Below are 10460 nucleotides of genomic sequence, written 5' to 3'. Positions count from 1 at the left end.
AAAAAAATATTCAACAGAAAGAAATGAAACATACTGTGACCAGAGGAGCATAAACCGGCAGTTAACCACCAATACTTCACTTTTTAATAGGTTGCATGCTGTTGTCAATACACTGTGTGTCTTTACAAAAGTTGTTTTTTTTTGTATAAATTTATTTGAATAAACATGAGATCTGCTTGATTGTGATTACTATGATATGAGATTGTAGTCTAATGTAAGGGTGTGTATAATATAGGCTATTACAAAAGTTTACATACACTGAAAGACATTTAAACTCAATTTTTCACAACTCCACACCTTTCATATTACCATACATTCTCTTTGGGCATCTATAGTGAATATAACAAATTCCACACACCCTTGTTAAAAATTGCAAATTTTTGTGATGAATGAAACCAAGATAAATCTGTGGACAGCCATCTTCAAATCATTCCGCAGGTTTTTGATAGGATTTACATCTGGGCTCTGACTGGGCCATTCCAAAATGTTGATCTTCTTCTTCTGAAACCACTCCTTTGTTGACTTTGAAAGGTGAAAGCTGGAAGGTGACATTTTTCTACATCTTCAGCTGTAGAGCAGAGGCCTGCAGGTTTTGTGCTAAAATAGATTCATATTTGGAGCTATCCATGATTCCCTCTCTCTTGACTAGAGCCCCAGTCCCAAATGAAAAGAAGAAGAAGCCTTTAGCATTTTTTCACATGGTTTGGAGTGATTGTGTGTATGTTTTGCCAAAATTTAGGCATGCTTGGGTGTTTTTGTGAGACCCATATAGCCCAGATAGGTGAAGAATACAGGAGATTTTCACATGCAGGGAGTGGCCAGTATTTGCCAGATATTCCTGCAGCTCTTGGCAGCTTCCCTGATAAGTTTTGGTCTTCTCCTTGTCTCAATTTTGGAGGAATGTCCTGTTCTTTTCTACTCCTCCCCTGATTGATACCTTTTGACAAGTGAAATACCGTACAGGCTTTGTAAGCTCTTTGCAGACCATGGCTTCAGCAGTCAGATGAAACCAAGATGATGTGAAGAAAATCCTAAAGAAACAGCTGGTCTTTATTTGGGGTTAATCAGAATCACTTCACTGATGACAGGTGTATGATGATTACTTTTGAACTTGAGCTAGAATGTGATTGTTTAATTCTTAGCACAGTCATATGCTCCATTATAAAAGGGTGTGCACACTTATTCAACCAGGTTATTGCAAGTTTTTCTTTTTTTTTTCCTAAAATCTTTCTATTTGTTTTTCTACTTGAATTCTGTTGGTTGCTGTATCACATTAAAGGTGGAAGAAGATCTGACATGATTTATCTTGGTTCGATTTTTTACATCACAAAAACCTGCAATTTTACCTGTGTGTAGAGCTTTTATATCTACTGTATATAGTGCCTTGCAAAAGTATTTAACCCCCTTTAAAGTTATCAGATTCATCTCAATTACAAATGACACTTACAGATTATTCCAGACAGTATTTTTATTGCAAACCAGTATGCTCTTAAATATGAGCAAAAAAAAATCATAATTTGTCAGCAGATCTTAAAAAAATATATAGTATAATATTTAGCATAAGTATTCAACCCCTTCAGACTAGTACTTGGTAGAACCACCTTTTGCTGCAATAACAGCTTTAAATCTGTTGGAGTAAGTTACTAGCAGCTTTGCACGCTGTTTGGGAATGATTTTCACCCATTCTTCTTGGCAGATTTGCTCCAGGTTCTTCAGGTTGGTTGGGATGTTGTTTGTTGGCTACAATTTTCAAACAGTGCCTCAGATTCTCAATGGGATTCAGACTTGGCCACAACAGAACATTCACCTGTTTGTTTTTAACCACTCAAGTCAAGGGATTCTCATGAGCTTCTATATCCTTCCTGGCAGCTCAAACCAATCTGGCCGCTGAACTCTCTTATCAACAAGGCATTTCCACCCACAGAACTCTTGCACACTTTTTTTTTTTTTCTTCAAATTTTTGCACCTTTCTGTGTAAACTCTAGAGTCTCTTGTATATGAAATTCCCAGGAGATCAGCAGTTTATGAAATAGTCAAACCAGCCCACCTGGAACCAAAATCCATGCCAAGAGCAAAGTCACATTTTTCTTCATTATGATGTTTGATGTGAACACTAACTGAAGCTCTTGACTTGTATCTGTATTATTTTATGCATTGTGCTGCTGCTACATGATTGGCTGAGTAGATAACTTCATGAACGTGTAGGTGCACAGGTGTTCCTATTAAAGTGAACGGTGAGTGTACAAAAAAAAATATATATATATATATTATACACACACACACACACACACACACACACACACACACACACATATATATATATATATATATATATATATATATATACACATACACAGCAATCAGACAAAAAACAGTAAGGACATCAACATTTATACAGTAGCCTACAAGCCACTTTGTATGCTATTTTTAGATTTAGTCTTTATCTGGTGCAATAACAATTTACTGCTAATTATGTAACTGGCAATTACTTCATTTGCAATACTTCAAGTGTCATGTGAATTGATGTGAAATTGTCTATTGCAACCTGGACAACTACACGGTCAGCTATTTTTTCACGGTCGCGCGCCATCACGAGCCTTGGCGGCAGCGACACCATAGCGTTGTGTCGTTATTATATATTTGAATTCGTTATTATATTCTGTTCTTCTATCATAAAATATACAGCCTTAACCCATCCATTTGTAGCTTTTCCAACAAGAATTTGAGCCAGTGTAACTTCCGCCTTGCTATCATGCCGACCCCTCAGATACGCTGAGTTCTGGCTCGAACGAGTAACGATACGCGCGCGTCAGCATTTGAGACTGTGACGGAAGTCTTGAGGAGTGTCTCAAATCCTCACCTTTACAACCTCTAGCCCTCAATCACACGCGCACCATAGTTCTTCACGTCGACGACGTCACTAAACTGCTGACTTGGAGGAGGACCGCAGTGCTCAGGGCGCCATTTGGGACAGTGAAACGGTACTGGTTTTTACTTCCGGAAACGTCCGTCAACGTCATGCGCTCCCTCAATGTGATTGGGTTTAAAGCCTTTCTATGCAAATAAGTAATGCATTGCGGCGCAAGAATAGTTTATTTACAAGGATGAAAATCGAAGGTAACTTCTATATATGGTACATGTAATTCTGTTTATTTGTTTAAATAAGCTTGTTTTATCTATAAGACTTGAAACAATTAATGCTTCTATTTTGGTGGAAGAATTTACCGTCAATCAGACATTCATTTGCATTACAACCTTTATATACTCTGCTACCAAGCCGTTACTTCCGTGTTGTATGAAAGGAGAGAAGGTTAGCACTCCCCTTGACAAGGATGGAAGAGGTCCTAGTGGCCTACAACACACATACGGTTAAGGCACTGCCACCTACTTCGTGGCATCTCTAACCAAGTTTTTTTTTTTTTTTTTTTTGTGCCCATGTAATGGCTTGAGAGCCTTCATTTGATTTTGCATGTTGACGTATTTCCTTTTGAATGAGGAGTTCAGGAATGGAGCACCTTCTTTGACCGAATTCCACAACAGCTGCAAAAAAAACACTCAATATATGAAACTCAGCAGCAGTTTATAGGTGATGGGAATGCTGGCTCTTTTCAGTGAGTTTAAAAACAAAAAAAAAAACACTGACATTACAATACAATTAACCTAACATTACTCATTAACGTGTGAAAATCATGGAGAGCAACGATTTTTTCCCCTCACAAAAAATCATATTAATTAATCATTAAATCATATTAATTAAGTTCATATTAATTAACATAACGCTGTACTTGCCACTTTGAGTTAAGTGACGCAGCATATTAAGTTGAACTTCAGGTAATATCAGCATCAGCAAGATACAGGTAGACAGGGTGGCTATGCTAACTTGCCCCTAGGAGTGTGTGTGTGTGTGTGTGTGTGTGTGTCAGTCATCCGGGGTACCTCTCTTACCTTGTGCCCACTTCACTATATCAGTTATGATACAAAGTACATAAACATTTGCAGATTGGGTTGGAGAGATACATAGTTTGGCTAGTGGTAGAAAACTAGTGAAAAATGATTGCAAGGTTTTTGAAGACTGTTGTTCCCGAAGTACTTTTTTGTTTTGTTTTGTTTTGGGTTTTTTTGTCAGAACGATAAAAAAATGTATTTACATTTTGGTCCACATAAGAGCACTGTTGTGCAAACTGTATGAGGAGTTTTAAAACGGTGAGCTTGCTAGTGACAAAGTTTGTCAAAACTCGCAAATGCTGTAAATACTGTATGGTTAAATCCTGTAAATACTGTATGGTTAAATGCTGTAAATACTGTATGGTTAAATGCTGTAAATACTGTATGGTTAAATGCTCTGCTGCTCCTCTGGCACTAGATGGTAGCAGAGCACCACAAACATGAAGTAATATCTTCCCGGAGTAAACATGCTAAGCACATTTAACACACTTTAATAACCTCATTAAACTATCATTATGCCTTTATCTATCCTCATGACATCACTCTACAACAATACGCTCCCTCAATGTGATTGGGTGTAAATCCTTTCTATGCAAATAAGTAATGCATTGCGGCGCAGGAATAGTTTATTTGCAAGGACGAAAAACGAAGGCAACTTCTATATGTATGTATATGTATGCTCATGTAATTCTGTTTATTTTGTTAATTAAGCTTGTTTTGTTTATATGGCTTGAAACAAGTAACATCTTTATTTTTGGTGGAAGAACTCACCGTCAATCAGACATTCATTCCCATTACAACCTTTATATACAGTGATACGAAGACCTGTATTAATTTTTTAAGACTGAGTTTTATGGAGAGAGAGAAAATCAGTGCCTACACTGACAAGACTGGAAGTGGCGCCCTAATGACCTGTAACACAGATACTGCTAAAGCATTGTATTTTACTTGGTGAAAGGTTGCAGTTGATCCTATCCCAGGAACCCTGAGCACAAGGCAGGAATGCAACCAGATGAGGCACCAGTCCATCACACATGGCACCAAGCACACACACATTGGCTCAGGCGAACATATGAAACAACAAACAGTAACCCAAGCTCATGATCAAAACAGGGGACCCTGGAGCTGTGGGGTAGTAACACTTACCACTGTGCCACTCCTACCAGCCTTAGAGGTGTTCTGGAAGTTGCATATGCCAATGTGCCATGAGTTTATGAGGATTAAATCCTGTAGTTCTGTGTTCCACAGCTCACAAGGCCATTCCAATAACTGGCAGTTGGGAATGGGGAGGGGATGATTGGATGAGGGCTGCACTCCACACTGTAGCCACCTGAAAATGCACTGCTTGTGTATTTTCAACCCTGGTGGAGAAGGAAACTCCCATGGTGGTCTATCCACAAAAAATAGTTAACACATCAGGGAGGGCAGTACTATAATAGAAGGTAGCTGGAAGATTGTTTAAGAGCAGGTACTATACATAAAACAGCCATCAGCTCTTCGAACCATGATAAGGCTTCCTGAGAGAAAACAAGAAGGCCATCAGATTAGTATCAAGTGCTTTATTATCTTTATGGTCAATGTCTGATGATAGTTCTACTGTACCACTGTAGATATTTCTCTTGATGCCAAAAAAAGTGTTAGCCGGGGTAGAGTAGTGGTACTTATTTATTGCTATTGAAATTTTTGGATTTGGCAAAACATGTATTAAAACATTTCTTAAACTGTTCTACGAGGGTGTCTCAAATGAAAACTTCAAAAGTGCGACATAAATTAAAATTTAATTAAATTAATATGTTCATTTGACTCACCCTCGTATAGTCAACCCGAGGCTACAAATGGCAGTATTTCTGATTATGTTGAACTTTTGAACTAGTCATCGTTTATCACTCTCATGTTTATTGTTTTGTTTAGCACTTGAGACTCTAGATACAGCCATATTTCTCATTAACACAAATTTTTCCTGTCTTACTCTTTTGAGCAGAAACTTTTCAGTGGCCAAAAAAGGGGGCAACTGCATTTCTACTGTATTTATCATATATTCTGAAGGACAATGTTAAATCTCTGCTGAAAAAAAATCCATCAGTAGTTTTGAAAAGCAATATGGTAAGCTTTTCAAAACTTTCATTTGGAATCGGAAAAGATTTAGAAACAGTATAATAATCAGTTGAGTGACTTGAATCAGAACTGCAAAACCTTCTCCTTTAATACAAAATTGTAAATTTAGCCCTCTGTTCACTACCACCTGAAAGAGCTCTGCCATGGTACGGCATTGAATATTCAGTGGCACCTCCAATCCCACTTCTTCATTTTCAATCAAACTGTCAAAATAGTGTAGTTCAAGTCCTATCGCTGGACAAGGGTGGGTCAGGGTCATATACTTGACATTAATTTCTACCTAAATTTATCCTCTAGCTTAGGGTTAAATCATGTATTGGTAAACATCCTTTTTGGTGGAAAGACTGGTTGGAGAGAGGAATATTAAACATAGCAGATGTCTGTGATCACGTGCCACAACGGATGGGCTGAAACGGATGCAAATGCAGTATAAACAGTTTAATGTTCAAAGAAGACAGTTCCAAAACGAGAGACAAGTTCGAGTTCGAAAAACAGGCAAGGGTTCAGGCAATCGGCAAACAGTATAACGCAGCAAAAACCAGGACACAAAACCAGGATAGCAATCAACAAACAAACGGCTTGGTAAGTCAGGTTATGCACATTGAACGTTACTTCACACACCGAACATTCGAGGTCTGTTTATATAGGGTGCGTGAGTGATTGGAATCAGGTGTGCGTGTGTGTGATTAGAACTCAGAGATGATGAACGTGGCTGTTGAGTGTTGTGCTGGGGGTTGTACTCTATAGCAGCCATGTTTGTATGCCATGGTGTGTTCTGGGAAGTTGAGATCGAGGAAGGAGTTGACCTGACATCAGGGAACTGTTAAGACTTTTGATAAACTGGTTCAACAGATTAGGTTCAGCAGATTCTGCAGATGTCAAACTCAGTTTTTGCAGAATTTTTAAAAGGGAATATTTGTCCAGGCCATCCTGCGCCACAATTTTCAGGATGGCTATCACAGATTATGGATATGTTTGGAAATTATTCATTTTTATTTAGTTAGTCGGGGGGTCCCTGGAGGACTAGTGGTTAGGCCTCGGCGCCCTCACAACCAAGGCCCGGATCTGATTCACGGCCAAGGAACCAACCCCAGTGCACAAGACAGCAAACTCCCAGTGTCAGACCCAAGCCCAGATAAAATTGGGGAGGGTTGCATCAGGAAGAACATCCCGTGTAAAAACTGTGCCAAATCAAATATGCGGATCAACGATCTGCTATGGCGACCCCTAACAGGAGCAGCCGAACAAAAAAAAAAAAATTAATTAGTCAGGGAATAGGACATCTGGGCAAGGGATTTGAATAAAGAATTATTTGAAGAACATTGGGAGGCAATATGCAAAAATCTGAAAAGGCAATCTAGGGACTGTAGATTTATGCTTATGCAATTTAAGATCCTGCATCACTTTTAATGGACACCTCACAGACTAAAAACCTGGACTAAAACAGCTAGTAGACTAATGGAATTGCCATGAGGACGAGGGTATGCTGATTCATGCCTTGTGGCCTTGTCCTAAATTTCAGGAATTCTTTCTGAGGATTCTTATTTCATTGGAGATAAAGTACCTTTTGCCCAAGACTCTATGTTCTGGCTGAGCCTATGGTCATGATGTAGTGAAATTCTCATCTTGTGTCTTCTGTATTTTGAAACATCATTAGTCTGGAGTCTGGTGTGGCTTATGTTCATATGTGATTGTTTGGTTGTTGTTTTAAATTGTGAACAAAGGAAACCAATGAAATATAAGTCATAAAAAAAGAGTAAATTATCCATATAAGAAGTCAGTGCTGATCATTTCAAAATGGTCATCGCTGAAATGTGTGTGGGTAGGCGTACCCTGCAAAGTGTTCCACATGTATATTGTGAAACCGGATAGTAACATTGCAGAAGGCATTGTGGAGATCAGGCCCTTCCTGGAAGGCTTGTGACTAACATTGCAGTGATTTCAGTCTTGGCATTTAAGGTAAGAAAATAAATCTCCAGGCAGGAGGCTGGACATGCTTAGCATTTTTTCCTTCATTTTCTCAGATGGCTACCTGGGGTTGACATTGACTAATCACCTGCTGAGCTAACAAAGCCTCAGTAGTACAGTATACTTAAGATAATGATGTATTTCTGGGATATTTGTATTGGAAGCAGGATCGTTTCCTCATCAGGAAAAGCCCATTTTATACTGCCACGGAAAGAGTAGACATCAGCAAAAGTGCCACTATGTAAATGCTTTCGTACTGTAAATTTTGGAAGATGAAAACTGTGTTTCTGAAGCAATAAAAAAAAGCACCATAATCACAACCAAAAAATTCAATTGCAAAAAAATGCAATCACAACAAATTAAAATCCTGAATTTATTATTTTCAGTATTTAGGTGATAAATGTTTATTAACATTTATCAAAAACTTTAATTTTTCAGATTCATTTGGGATTCATCTTCAGGTCTTTACACAGGAATACTTCTTCTATTTAATCCCTCCCTCAGCTATGCCCAGGTCAGATGGTCTGGTTGTCAACCAGGAAACTTTGCCTGATTCACTGGTCCATTCAAAATACTTATCAGACCTATCAATCCAGTTTCATTGTTTAGAAATATCTCCATACAAAATTGCACCCACTTTCCATGTATCTGCTCAAACTTGTGTTTTCTTCTACTCAGGGACAAGTGGGTTGCATTAACATGGAATTTCATTTACATTTTTTCCCCACCATTTCCCACCAGAATTTCCGTACCATATACAGATTTTAAACGTATTGACAGAAATTTCTGAAGGCTATCCACCATTTTTATGGATACAAAATAAGGCATTCAGTATAGGCATTCATGGTATTTGTCTTCTGCCACAGACACAGAACATCAAAATTATACTAGCAGCGCTTTACTGGGAGAAAAATGTGCTCATTTAGCACCGATTTCAGAACTGCACACTTCTGTTTGGATGTGGAAACGTATGTCATAGCATTTCAAAACCTCTGGTGAGATAGTAAACCATGGCAGCAAATACAGCTTGCAATTATTGCAGAGTCCTGAAATGCACAAATAATCAAGCAAACATCTCAGCTTGCACTCATTTCCCTGTTCTTGTGAGAAAAAATGGCTTTGTGCTATTTGCCAGGATAAGGGTGAGCATTCAAAGAATCTGACTACTTGAAAAAACATCGTTATAAGCACCTAAAACGTGGACTATACTCTCTCTATTTGAGTGGATAGATCAAACATCTGTTGTCTGGTGAAGTGTTTTTGACAAACTCATAAGCCATCAGTTTGTGTGGGACAAAGTCAGATATGACGACAAAGTCAGATACTGTATGACAGACATTATCAGTGACTGATAATGATTTACTGTAAAGCAACTTCTGGGGCAAGTGACCAGAGCTGAGCCACGTCCTCTTCTGGTGATCAAGGGTGGACAGGCTTACCACACACACAGAGGTTATTTGACTGCAGGCGACAAGGCTCAACGACTAGGTGGGGTAAGGTTGCAAGAAGTGTGCCTGGATCTCTGCAAATGATATCTTAGACCCATTTCCCACAGAGTTTCTTTGTGAACACCTGGAATGGCCCTGTCAGAGCAATGATTTGACTTTCAGAGCCAGCTATAGTTTCTTATATATATAGTGGTCATGATCAGCACTTGCCAACGCTTACTATTGTGCAAGTTCTGAGCATTATAAGTTCTGAGCATTCTTCTGCCTGTTTATCCCATGTATGAAACTTGTTTAGTCTCTTGGTTTTTTCTTTGGATTACTCTCTGGCCTGATTACACTGTCTACCCATGCTTTGACCATTGTCTGTTTATCCATGCTGAGTTTGAGATACAATTTCATCTTTGTTTGCTTGGATGTTGTAAATAAAACTTCTGTGCATGGATCTTTACTCTTTCTCTGATTCTGGTCTGCTATACTATGTAAGCACTAACACAGTCGATTAACTTTTGTCTGAACTGAAATGTGGGTGAGGTGCTATGAGCCATAGTTTACTTTGTCACTGTTGTACTTCACTCATGCTCTAGTCAGAATTCTAGAGCAGTGATTCTAGAATTATATAAAACAGTGGTTCTCAATTGGTTTTGCTTCAGGACCCAAATTTTACATTGGACATCAGGTCATGACCCAACCCTAAAGTTGTTTATCATATGGAAGTAAACAAAAGAATGCATATTAGTATTGCATATGAAGGTTAGTAATACTACTAATAATTATCCAATAGGCCTAATAAAGTTGGAAAATAATCATTTACCACCAGAGATAACAGAAAATTAAACAATTTATATATTGAGTTGTTAAGGTTGTACGTCAGTATTTACAACGGAAAATATCAGTTTAAATGCTATTTAATTAAACATTTGCATAATAAAGCTCAAAATTAATTATTCACTTGACATTAATATGAAAATGGGCCATTATATAAAT

General features: G+C 38.2%; 1 non-coding gene across 1 annotated transcript; it reads left to right on the top strand.

Annotated features, from left to right (window-relative positions):
* Positions 1–3288: 3288 nt before the first annotated feature.
* Positions 3289–3416, top strand: LOC113535826 (U6atac minor spliceosomal RNA). The gene has a single exon (XR_003403641.1). It is a non-coding gene; the product is annotated as a U6atac minor spliceosomal RNA (small nuclear RNA).
* The last annotated feature ends 7044 nt before the right edge of the window (positions 3417–10460 follow it).

Source organism: Pangasianodon hypophthalmus, chromosome 15 (assembly GCF_027358585.1).
Source record: "Pangasianodon hypophthalmus isolate fPanHyp1 chromosome 15, fPanHyp1.pri, whole genome shotgun sequence".
Classification (NCBI taxonomy): Eukaryota; Metazoa; Chordata; class Actinopteri; order Siluriformes; family Pangasiidae; genus Pangasianodon; species Pangasianodon hypophthalmus.
The sequence above is the reverse complement of the archived record's forward strand: the minus strand, read 5'-3'. Positions and strand labels throughout refer to the sequence as shown.